Here is a 13,338-nt window from a genome sequence, read left to right on the forward strand (position 1 = left end):
GCCCAGTTTTAATCGGGTTATTTTCTTGTTGTTGAGTTTGAAGAGTTTTTTGTATATTTTGGAGAAGAGTCTTTTACCTGATGTATCCTTTGCAAATATTTTCTCCCAGTCTGTGGCTTGTCTTCTAATTTTTTGGACATTGTCTTTCGCGGAGCAGAAGTCTTTAATTTTACTCTAGCATATCAATTATTTCTTTCACGGATGATGTCGTTTGCATTGTATCTAAAAAGACATCATCATACCCGAGCTCTGCTAGGTTTCCTCCTGGCTTATCTTCTGGGAGTTGCTTAGGTTTGCATTTTACATTTAGGTCTATGATCCATTTTGAGTTCATTTCTGTGAAGGGTCTAAGGCCTGTGCCTAGATTACTTTTTGCATGTGGATAGCCATTTTTTGCAGAGACTACCTTTACTCCATGGTATTGCATTTGCTCCCTTGTCCTCATTGACATTTTAACAGATCACTCTGGCTGCCAGGGGTGCAAGGAGAAAAGCCAGTTAGGAGGACTGTACCTTGTCCAGTGACAAATTCCTGATCCTGCTGAAGACGTACGCTGGAGCTTCGGAAGGAGGGACAGTGTACAAGATTTGGCTCTTGGCTCCAGGTCTCCCTGCCTGAGTCAGTTGTACCGAGGAGACAGTTACTGCGTGAATCCTATGGTCCCTATAAGGAAGAGGTGGCGTAGTGGAAAGTGTGTGGGCTTAGAAGCTTGCCATATTCGATATGCCTGACTTCCGAGATCGATGCTCAGCAAGGTTGCATGCAATTCACCTGGCTGGCTTGGGAAACGTTACTAAGTTTCTCTGAGTCTCCTTTCCCCCTCCTGTGAAACCTGCCTAATTGTAACACCTTCACAGCATTCATTATGTGCCAGGCACGGTTCTGAGTGTTTTCCGTTAACTCAGTCCTCCCCAGAAGCCTACAAGAGAGGCAATGGTCACTTCTATTTTATACAGAAGGAAACTGAGGCCCCAGGATGTTAAGTGATCTTCTCAAAACCTTGCTCTGGGTGTACAGAGGAGCTGGCATTTGAACCCAGGTATTTGGCACCAGACTCCTTGTTTGTAATCATTCCGCCCTGCTGCCTACTTGGTGAAGATTAGAGAAGACAATGCATCTAAGTTATCCGGCACAATCCTCAACATATTAAGACTAAAGACATTTGTCTGTTGCTTTACAGACTAAAACAGGCAGAGAATAGTCAGAAAACCATGGAAGCCCAGCATCAGAGCGTTGCAAAGAGGGTGTGCACACAAAGATGGTTGATGCGGCATGTTTGCTGTAGCCGAAATGAGAAACAACCTCACTGTCCATCCTTTGAGAGTGGACTAACGAACTCGGGTTTATGTATCCGATGTTATACAATACCACAGTGAGAATGAATGAACTGGAACATGGATCTCAGAAATAAAGTTGGGGGCACCTGGGTGGCTCAGTCAGTTAAGCATCTGCCTTTGGCTCAGGTCATGGTCCTGGAGTCCTGGGATCGAGTCCCGCATTGGGTTCCCTGCTCAGTGGGGAGCCTGCTTCTCCTTCTGACCCTCCTCCCTCTCTCTCTCTCACTCAAATAAATAAATAAAATCTTTTTTTTAAAAAAAGAAATAAAGTTGGTTGGGGGGAGCACAGGGGGTGGGGGGAAGGTGGGGGGTAGAAGCTAAGTTATAGATGAAAATATACAGTGCGATCTTACCTATAAAAAGCTTAAAACATAAAAAAGTCTATACATTATTTATGTATATATATATTATACATATAATGTAAAAGAAATACTCCATGGACGGGAAGGAGACACACCGTGGTCAAATGAGTGGATAACCCTGGAGATGGGCAGAAAGGGATGAAGAGGGAAGATGGAAACTTCTACTTTAGTTGTAACATTTTATTTAATTAAAAAAAAAGATCCGAGGTAAATATGGCAAAAATTAGCACCTGTTAACACTGAGTCAGGGCACAGGGTTTCTATTTTGTAATAACATCTAAAATTTTTGGCCACTTGCTATGTGCTAGAACCATTGTCAGAACGTTACAGGCATTGACTCAGCCCTTTAAAACAATCCTATGAGGTCATTCCAATAGAACCCATATTGTTACAGATAAGGGAATTAAAGCGCAGAAAGGTTAAACAGCTTGCTCAAGATGATACTGTCACCAGGTGGTAGAGCTGGATGCCATTCGTGTGCAGGCAGCTTGACTACAAAATCTACGCTGTTTGGGGCGCCTGGGTGGCTCAGTTCCGTTGAGTGTCCAGCTCTTGATTTCTGCTCAGGTCATGATCTCGGGGTCATGAGATCAAGCCCTGAGTTGGGCTCTGCGCTGAGCGTGGAGCCTGCTTAAGACTCTCTCCCTTTCCCTCTGCCCCTCCCCTCCACCCCCACTTACACATGCACTCTCTTTCTCTCTCAAAACAAAAAACAAAAAAAACCCCGCTACACTGTTACGCCCTTTACAGGCCATGAAAGCTGACACTCACGTATGCCGACCATGTGCCAGGCTCTGTTCTAGGACAGTAGGAATGCTAATGCATTTCATTTTCCCAGCAGCCTCACGAGGGGGTGTGACCGCCCTGTGTCCCAGGAGGGCAGCCAGCCCGACATCACACGGGAAAGGAGGCAGTCCTGGTGCTGACCCTGGGCCATCCCTTAACTGTCTCTTAACTGTCACACAAAACCACCCCTTGAGCTTCTGTTATATTAGTCTTAATGTTTTGAAGTGTGTGTGAAATACTTCATAATCTGAATGCTTTGATTAGAATTAAAAATAAATAGAAAATGGAAGGGAGTTCATCACTAGTGTTGAATTCTATGGAGGGAATGAAGACTGGATGTGAGCTGGAGGAAGACTGGGGAGGGGGGCTCTTTCCATTTGCTGTGGAGGGTCAGTGGCCCTCATCCCTACCTCCATCGTTCCTGGGCCTGTCTCCAGCACAGCTCCTCCACCTTGGGTTGTAATCAACAGTTTCTGTCTGTCTGCCCCCTCCCCATAGACTAAGCACAGTCTTTGAAGGGGAGTCACTTCTGAATTCTCCTTTTTGCCCCCAGGGGCAGAGCTTATTACATAGCTGAGGTCAAATCATGACGTTGGGTGAATAGTGAGGCCCAAGAAAAGAAGCCAGTTGCTTTCCACCACTGCACCTGCCCCCAACGGGAGCTGCCAGGTGGAAGTCCTCACTAAGGATGAGGCACCAGCTCCAGTCTGACTGTAGCTTAGATGCAGGAGTCAAGACATGGGACAATGGAGGCAGGGGACACACACCAACTGGCCAAGGCTCCAGGGTGCTTGGTGGGCCTGGTGCCAAGCGGACAAGATCAGAGCTGCAGGAGGGTGGCCTGGGAGGTACAGGGCGAGGGACATCGCCCTCATGAGGCAGTGGTCATACCCCTGGGTGGGCTTTCTGAACCTGAACAGGACAACAGTGGGGCCACAGAATCGGTTAAAGAACAAGTAACGAAGTATGTGAGGGCACCTGGGTGGCTCAGTGGTTAAGCATCTGCCTTCAGCTCAGGTCGTGATCCCGGGGTCCTGGGATGGAGCCCTGCATCGGGCTCCCTGCTCGGTGAGAAGCCTGCTTCTCCCTCTCCCACTCCCCCTGCTTGTGTTCCCTCTCTCGCTGTGTCTCTCTCTGTCAAATATATAAATAAAATCTTTAAAAAAAAAAAAAGAAACAAAGTGTGTGGACTTTGCTTTATGGTACCTCCAAGAGTCCGTTCCCCCATCAGAAACTGACATCTGGTTCCTTTTTCATGGGCAAATTTTTTTTTTAAAAATATGTTGGTACCAAATGTTTTCTTTCAGCTTCCCAATTTGAATCTTTTAGTGATAAATCAGTTCTCGAAAAGGTATACCCGCTTGGTTTGTGGCAGCAAGGGACCACGTGAAAATGGTCACCAGAATGAGGAACTGATTAGATCTCCCGGGAAGGTAGACTAGATGGCTCTTTGAGCCTGACACTCTTCATTCCCCAGCTCGTGTTTGTACATGATTGGTGAACCATTGCTTTCCCGTCAGAGTTGAACACTTCCCAACTACTTCTAGGTAGTACTTGAGGAGCGGAGTTCAGACTTCACTAGAGAAGTGGAATCACTATGTTGTGTACCCGAAACTCACCTAACGCTGTGTGTCAGCTACATTCAAATTTTAAACCCTGCAAAAAGAAAAAACAAGCAAACAAAAAGTCCAGATTTCCAGTGTCGAATCCAGGGACGCCTTCAGGATTCTGAATACAATGGTGGAAAAATCAGACACTCAGAGGCTGCCTATTTAGAAGTAAAAGGTACTTCTATTCACCCAACGTCATGATTTGACAAGGTGACTAAAGATACCAGAGGGAAAGGCAAAGGATAAGGAAGCCAGACAGAGGAGGACAGCTCACTTTTCATGGCCCAGACTCTGAGAAGCATGCCGAGTGAGTGTGTATGGAGCCCATCATTGCTATGGATGTATAGACAGCCTGCTCACTGACTCCTGAGATACCCAAGATTCCTCAAGGTATTTGCAAACTTTGGGTGAGTTTACAGATTACAAAGCTATCTGACTGTTAAAAAAACAGGGGCAGTCACTTAGGCATCTGCCTTCAGCTCAGGTCATGATCCCAGGGTCCTGGGATGGAGTCCTGAGTCGGGCTCCTTGCTCAGCGGGGAGTCTGCTTCTCCCTCTCCCTCTGCCTGCTTCTCCCTCTACTTGTGCTCTCTCTTTCTCTCTCTGTCAAATAAATAAATAAAATCTGAAAAAAAAAAAAAAAATCCAAAAAGCAAAAAAACAACCCAAAGTCAACCAGAGTCACAGCCCAGGGCGTCGGTAACCCTGCTCTCAGCCACGAAACCTGCCCACTGAGGCATGCATCCTGGCCTTCAGGGGTGTGGACCCGGAGGCCCATAATCCTAACTCCCCACCGTGGCACACATCCCCAGAGAAATGCAGGACACCGTCACCAGGCCTCTTGTGCCTTCTCATGGTAAAGGGATAATGCTCAGAAAAGGGAGGTCTTTTTAGTTCTTTGTAGAACTTCACGTGCACTGTATTAATAAGGAGAAAAAAAGGTCAGCATAACTTTAAGAAATATTCTTCCCTTCAAGCTTCTAGACGAAAACAAACCTCCAAGTTATCTTAGGTTCCTCTCCGTCCCTCCCCTCCCACACCCAGCGGGCTGCCAAGCACTGTCTGCCCAGCCTTCCCCACGCGTGGTTTCCATCCGACCCGCCCCTTCGCTCCTTCTTCCCTACTTAGAAGTAGGTGCTGCTACTTCCCTACTTAGCCTCCCGGTTTCCTGTCTGTCCTCCTCCATGGAGTGTCCAGCTTACTTACACTCGTCTGGAGTCAGTGCCTGGGGCCCCGGAGTGGCTCAGGAAATAGGCAGCCTCTGAGCGTCTGATTTTTCCACCATTGTATTCAGAATCCTGAAGGCGTCCCTGGATTCGACACTGGAAATCTGGACTTTTTGTTTGCTTGTTTTTTCTTTTTGCAGGGTTTAAAATTTGAATGTAGCTGACACACAGCGTTAGGTGAGTTTCGGGTACACAACATAGTGATTCCACTTCTCTAGTGAAGTCTGAACTCCACTCCTCAAAGCCCTCCCTGAGCTGAGCCAGCCTGCCCGTGGTTGCCACACCTCATGGAGCTTCTGTCCCGGCCGTGCTGCCGGTGCTCTCCTGCTCCTTGGCCTTGGCTCCTGCCGAGCTCCCTATTTGCCATGTCCTTTCCCCAGACACTGCCTATTCTGCAAGACCCACGCCCAGGGCCACCTCCTCCGTGAAGCTGTGCCTGACCCCGTGTGGCCAGACACCCCCTCTCCCTCCTCTGCGGCCCCCAGGCTTCTGCTCTCTCCTGTGGAGCTCACTGTCAGTTCAGGGCATGTCGTCTTAGACTGCGCATATTTGGGGAGCAACATCTGTTTCTCTGATGCAACATCATATGTAAAGTGCACCTCAGGGTGCATACAGCAGTATTCAGTAAATGTTAGAGTCCCCCCTTTTCTGACAAGCTTTTTGTCAGACCAACCCCTAAAAATCCCTACAGGACAACTCCTTTTCTTGAGAAGCCCAAGGGACTTCACAGCGTCTACTCTGTGCTGATAGATGGCATGAGGAAGCAGATCGCATCAGACCGGAGTCCGAGTCTGGGTGTATAGGACCATATACCACCTTGGCGATTTTAGAAAATTTGCTTAACTTCTTCATTTTTTTCATCTGTAGCATAGATTTCTCATCCACCATATTAAAACTGTAAAAACTGAGTTTATGTAGCAGAGAGACGTCCGAATAGAAAGACTCAGATAAAGATAGAAATTTACTGTCCTCTCCTGTAATGACCCATAGGTGGGCAGGTGGTTGTTCGGGACTGTTCTCCGAGGCCAGCCAGGGACTTGGGTTCCTTTGGTCTCACTGCTTTCACATTGCCCAGATGAACTAAAGTTTATTTGCTAGCCCCACAACCAGTTCCCAGGAAGGCAGAGCAGACAGGAAACAGCTCCCCTCATATGGACTTCACCCCAAGGTTGCACACACCACTTTCATTCAAATCCTGTCGACTAGCAGAGTCTCGGCTCTATCTACCTGCAGGGGAAGCTGGGAAATGTTTGCCAACCCTTAGCGTCTGATTCTTCCACTGTCCTTTGCAGGAACAGCTAGGAAGTCACATACCCTGCTAAAATTCTGAGTGGGGAAGGGTCTGTTCCTAAAAGAAGTTGGCAAGTACTCGTCTTTGCCACACCTACCTCACAACGTTGTTGCAAAGATCAGGAAAACGCCCAACATGCTGCGTAGCAAAATCAACATCCGTCCTTTCCAACTGACCTCAGCGTTCCCTCACTTGCCCCGAAGTCTCCCCCATAGCAAGCTCTCACTAGATTTTTGGCCAATGAATGCTTAAATGGAGTTCATTTCGAAGTTCCCGCCGTTTCTAACCAGATAACCCCATTTGTAATTTGCTCATTAATTGTTGTTGTATGGAAGCTTGCTGCTGAAATAGTTCACTGTGGATAAAAGTGGATAAAAAGCTCTCTTTCTACATCATCGCTTTGCCAAACTGGTGGAATTATGCCCCTGAGCCTCGACAATTCCCAAATGAGGAGGGCTAACCTTATGAAGGACCTGTGGCTTCGTGCGTGATTGCTAAGGGTGATTTATGTGGATCCCTGTGCTTCTCCAGAGAGCAGATAGCCCAGGAAGTGATCCACACCAGCCCCTCACATTCTTTGGTGTGAACACTCATGTCTGGACTGTTTCCAGGGACATTGGGATGGAGAAGTGGATGGGGAGAGTGGAGTCTGCTCTGGAAGTCCCAGGAGAAGCTGAGCAGGGCTGGGGAGTCCTCCAGCTGGAGGTCACGGGAGCCTGTGAGTCCCGGGAGAAAAGCACATGGAGAGAGGTCTGCACCGGATGGGCAGTGGGCGGCTTCCCCTGTCAGGAATACCTGGGTTCTCTCCCAGACACTAAACACAGAACAGCCTCAAAATCAGCTGCTGTTAGTCTGAGCCTATCATGAGCGCTTTACAGCTGTGGTCTGCTGCCTCAGGCAGCGGAGTCTCAGACCTCTTTGCAGGAAAGTTCTTATGCGGTGACTCAGCAAAGCACTTAAAATGTCCAGGAATTGTCATTTAAAGCAATCCCCAGAGCTCTGGGAAACTGAGCAAACTGACCTAAATAGAAGAACCCTTTGGGGATGGCTGGAGGGAGCTCACGACTGCTTCTCTAGGCACGTGGTCCAGAGGAAGCCCTGGAAAGGGGGCAGACCCACCTTGGCAAAAGCCCAGAGCACCCACGACAGCCTCCTCAGGAGGCAGGGGTCAGCGGCGCCCTGCCGCTCCCTCTCTCTCTTCCTCTGCAGTATCTCCTCGCTTGGGACAATTTCCCATTCCCCCCCTCTTTGATTCCTACAAAGTTGGTGTGTTAGCCTCTTCTCTTGAAATCTCAGTTTGTATACTAAAATATTTTCTGAAATCGAACTGTGTTAACCAAACCTTAGTCACGATCTTCTCTTTGCTAGCTTGTCCTCCTTCAGTCTAATATCAAGACTTCTGGAAAGAAAATGCTTTCTATTCCTAATCGTGTGTGTGTGTGTGTGTGTGTGCGCGCACATATCTGTGTTTAGGGATTTCCCTAAACATTTACTCAAATAACGTTTTGGAGTGCCAACTAGGCCTAGCATTGTTTCAGGTACAAAGACCCAGCAGTGAATAAAACAGAGTAAGCACCCACCTTGAAGATTGGGGCAGACCCACAACAAATTAATATTACATAGTGTGTGGGAGTCCGTGAATGCACTATGGACACGCGTGTGCGCATGCACACACACGCACACACACACACTCATGCACACACAGTGGCTGGCAAATGATGACTGCCCCCACATTAGGCGCCCAGTAAAAATAATGAGAACTAATATTCATCGAGTACTTGTTATGTGCCAGGTGCTCTTTTAATTCTTGACAACCCTGTAAGATATAAACAATTTTCGCCTCCATTTACAGACAGAAAGCTGAGGCAGAGAAGAGACACAGCTAGAAAGTTGCAGTGTGACATTGAGCCGAGACGCCAGCTCTGGAGCCTAAGCTTCTTGAGTCTTCCTCTTGAAAATGGGTTGCCTTTGTCAAAATGCATGCTGTGACCTACTCTAAATCTGCCAGTACTATTCTAAGTAGAGCAAGCTTCAAGGAAAAATCTGGGGGAAAAAGAAACTTCAAGCGGGATTAGAAACACAGCCATGAGACTGTTTTGACTGCCCTGCAATGTGATTTTCCTCTTCCAGTGTTGCTTTTGTCTGACAGCAAGGAAGAGGCCAAAAAAGAAAGCCCTTTGCCAGATAAATCCCAAACATATAGTTTTAAGTGTTTCTTGTTTAGAAAAAGAACAGGAAAAAAAAAAAAAAAAAAACCAAGGCTAAGTGATCTCAACACATTTTTCCACAGAGAAGCCCTGAGAGATAATGAAGATCTGATGGATTCTCCAAAGGGTGAAGGCAAGAGGTGAGGAGAGGGATCAGAAAGAATACCTCTCCAGGGAGATCTGATTACCGGGTCCTCCAGCCTCAACCCTTTGAGACCCTCTAGGATAAGTACAAGTTTCCTGTAAGGGTTTTGAAAATCAAGATGTTAAAAAACTCCAAAGGGCCTCAGGGCACCTGGGTGGCTCAGTCGTTAAGCATCTGCCTTTGGCTCAGGTCATGATCCCAGGGTCCTGGGATGGAGCCCTGCATCGGGCTCCCTGCTCCGCGGGACGACTGCTTCTCCCTCTCCCACTCCCCCTGCTTGTGTTCCCTCTCTCGCTGTGTCTCTCTCTGTCAAATAAATAAATAAAATCTTAAAAAAAAAAAAAAAAACTCCAAAGGGCCTTAATAGGAAGGTTTGGCCTAAAAATGATTCAAGGTGAATGATTTTTATCACCAGGATATTTTAGTTAATATTTATTGAGTGTCTACTACGTGTAAGAGAGCCTGTTAGATTTCTTGTAGACACTGTCTCATGTAGAATTAGAAATCTATAGGGGCGCCTGGGTGGCTCAGTCAGTTAAGCGTCCAACTCTTGATTTTTGGCTCAGGTCATGATCTCAGGGTCATGAGAACAAGCCCTGCATTGGGTTCCACGCTGGGTGTGGAGCCTGCTTGAGATTCTCTCTCTCCCTCTGCCCCTCCAGCACTTTCTATCTCTAAAAACCGAAAATTAGAAATATGTAGTCTGCTTGAGCTTGAGAGAAAACCAGCAACTAATTAAGCATTGATTATGACTATTAATGGTGAGTGAAAAATGAACCAAACTCTGCTTATATAATTACTTAAACCTTGTCCTAAATGGAATATCAATTTCAGACATAGCTGTTGCCATACTATTAATTTAATGTTTTTTTTTTTAAACAGCAAAAGACATAGTTAGACAGGAAAATTTGCTATACTATTTGTCCCAGTCATTCTTATGGCAATTGTCATCATGAAAATACAGTCACTGCATATTTAGTGTGTGAGGGGGCAACAGGCTTCATACTGAAGATGCAAAAAACTTGTAGGACATGCATTCTGTCCTTGGGGGTCTTGATATGTGGTTTGGGACACGGAGCTTACATGCAGAAATGTACGGAGCCAGGCAGAGCATCCATGCTAGGAGTCAAATGAGCAATATAGATGGTAGGAGCTGACACTCAGAGAGGGGAGGGCTTTTTGGAAGCTAAGGATGCCAGCAAAAGGCTCAGAGTCACACAGAATCATGCTTTTCTTCTGAATTCTCTTGTGTGGTTCTTAGAATCATCTCCTCTTTTTCTTCTCTCTCTTACTAAATCACCATTATCTTCCTAGCCAGAGGTCGATTGGTCTTGAACCTCTTCTATAGCCTCTTGTTTTTAGCTAATGACATCTTTTCATCAGTCAGTCAACACCATTGAATGTGTCCCAGTGTATACAGAGAGTGGGACCCATGGCAAGACAAGGGTTAATGAAGGAAGTAGAAGATACACCCCCCATCCCTAATACCCCAGTGGAGGCTGCTTATCTCACGAGAACCGCCCTTCTCTGGGTACAGCCCCTGACAACACAGCATATCGCCCAGTCTCCACCCTCCGCAGGCCTTGTCTGGACCACACAATTCTGCCCCTGACACAGTCAGACACCGGTTCTGAGCTCGGCCAACTTCAGACTCTCCCCAAGACACCTGAGCTTCAGTTCGCTGCTCATGAATAACAGGATTCCTGAGAAGGGCCACAGATGCCTGCTGCTGAGACCTTCAGCGTGCCCTGGTTTCTCCCCTCCCCACAGCTGAGCTGTTTATTCGACATTCACCCTCTATGGATGCCCCAGTAGTCTTCCAGTAAATGTCTTCCTCCCTTTAGTTTTGCTAAAATCCATACAGGCAGTATCTGAAGTTTTCAAATAATAAGATTAAATAATTCATAAATTGGTTCTAGAGAGTATGTTGCAAATTCCAGACCTTCAAAGAAAATGTAATAAGTCATTGTGTTAGGGTGGGAATGAAGGCAATAATACTTTTTATTCAAAGATTGGAAATTAGTAACCTTGGTAAAAAGTGATAATCATTGTGTTTCTTGTGGTCATCTGGGACTTGACCGGTGCTAGGGTTTAAGGGGACCCCATAGTTGCCACCATAAAGCAATTTAAAAGAGACGAGAAAGGCTGAGACCACAGAGTCAGATGGTTGCCTCTGAGTGCATTGGGATAACCCGTGTAAGAGAACAGCTAACTCCATCCCAGAAGTCTTCCCCATAGGCATACATTCAAAGTTAAAGGCCTAATATGATCCCACTAGCTACTGGCCTGAGATCACTAAAACAAGTTCAGAACTTGATATTTCAGGCTATTGAATTAGACCTGCCCTTGTGTTCACAAACTCACTAGGTTTCATATGTGTGTACAGCATGGTCAGGAAAGAGTGGAGTCCTGGCAAGGGAAATTATGATCTATGGGAGCAGCTGAAGGAAGTGGGGACCCTAAGCCTTCAAGCCCCTCTGAAAACATTTCTCGCTGCACCCCAACCCCCACCAACCAGAGGAAACTAGCCATCCACCGTACTGGGCTCTACTGCTCAATAATGCCCACACTGTGGCCAGCTTCTGAACTCAACACAGCCTGGAGGGGGCTGTGCAGGATCATCATAGAGAAGGAAGTAGTCATACACAGAGATTGGCTAAGGAATATCATTAAGATGGGAGAAATTGTGTTAGAATTGACTTTGAAGATAGGGTGTGTTATTAGTGGTTTTGTTTGCTAAGTAATCCACAGCCTGATGGATATCAGATGGCATCTCAGTTTAACTACAGGAGGAATGGAGATCACTCGGCTATCTAGACTCAGGGAACAATGGCTCCATGCTCCCACCTTGGATGCAGTAGCTGATATGACTTGGAATTAGAGCCCATTGCATTTGTGGTTGTATGTGGGCACATCAGTCATTCTGGGCTGGAGCATCTTGAACATATGGGATGGAGTGTACCGTGTCTGTGTATGTGTGTGTGTGCATGTGTGTGTGCGTGTGTGTGTGTTTATGCTAAGCAACCAAGAAGGAGAATATAATAGACACCATGTGGGGCAGCTGCCTGAGCCGCAGCAGTGCCCCCTGCTCTGAGCACAGCTCTTGAAATTCAGGATGGGCCTGTGAAGTCTTTTCTATTTTATTCTTTGAGCTTCTTCCTGCCACCCCCACGACCACCCTCACCACAATAACTGGACGCAGTGGTGTACCAACCACGGGGCAAGGAGAACAGTCTATCCTGGGTTCCGGCAATAAGGAAGCCTGTAGAGAATTTAAAAACAATAATAAAACCAAATAGAGGTCAATCTGCTTTTTATTATCACCATGTGTTGGCCATGCGAAGCAATGTCAGTGATAAAGTACTCCTTCCTGAAAAAATATTTTGTTGGTCTCAGTCCTAAACAATTGCTTACTATTGAGTTTTAATCAGATGTTTGTAAGCTTCAAATTAGCACCTTTTCATTTCTTATCCTTTATAACTTGCATTCTATATGGGAGTTAACTTGGAGAACTCCCAGCTACACAACCACGCCCCAACACACACGGACTCAGCCACACGCGTTCGAGTAAATTCCTAGTAATTGAAGTCCTTCAAGCTCACTTCGTAAGCCTAACCTCTGTGGTCTTACCTATTCTTGCATCCCAACGGTAGATTCAAAATAAACAATAATGGGATAGTGCTTACAAAAATGGAGAAACAGAACTCAAATTACTTTCACCTGTCATTTTGTGAAGGCCAGGAGAAATGACAGAAGGTGCTGGTTTACACTGACTAACGGAACAAAATGGCAGTGTACGACACCTTGACCATGATCACCAAGGATATGGACATTTGATCTAAAGCGATGGGTTGAATAATGTCAATGTTGGCTATCATTCAGACATGAACTCTGATTTTTATAGAACAGAAACTTTGGAAGTTCTAACTAAACATGATTAAGCTGTATAATGACTTTTCTCTTTTACTAGAAGATTTTCAACCATGCCAACATTCGACAGCTACTGGTATCAATAACTAAGACAAAGATGTGAATGGTATTGCAAGTCCTAGAATTTATTGTGAAATGGGATTTTTGTGAATCTCTGCTAAATTTATCCTTAAGCTTAAAACTTTTCCTATTTACTTATATGTTACTTCATATGGAAGAAAATCCTTTAAAGTAAAATTAATAAAAAGTATTATTCAGCCAACCATGAGCAAAGATAGATGGATAAATCTTGTTATATCGCCTATGGAACATGAATATGCAAAGATTAGCTTTAACCAAATTGTTTATAAGTTTGCAAAAGTTACAACTGAAATGATATTATTATTGATATTATTCACTACTGTGATGGACCAATATGCAAGTGTAAATTTATTTTCCTTTTTT

Source organism: Halichoerus grypus, chromosome 5, assembly GCF_964656455.1.
Source record: "Halichoerus grypus chromosome 5, mHalGry1.hap1.1, whole genome shotgun sequence".
Taxonomy (NCBI): Eukaryota; Metazoa; Chordata; class Mammalia; order Carnivora; family Phocidae; genus Halichoerus; species Halichoerus grypus.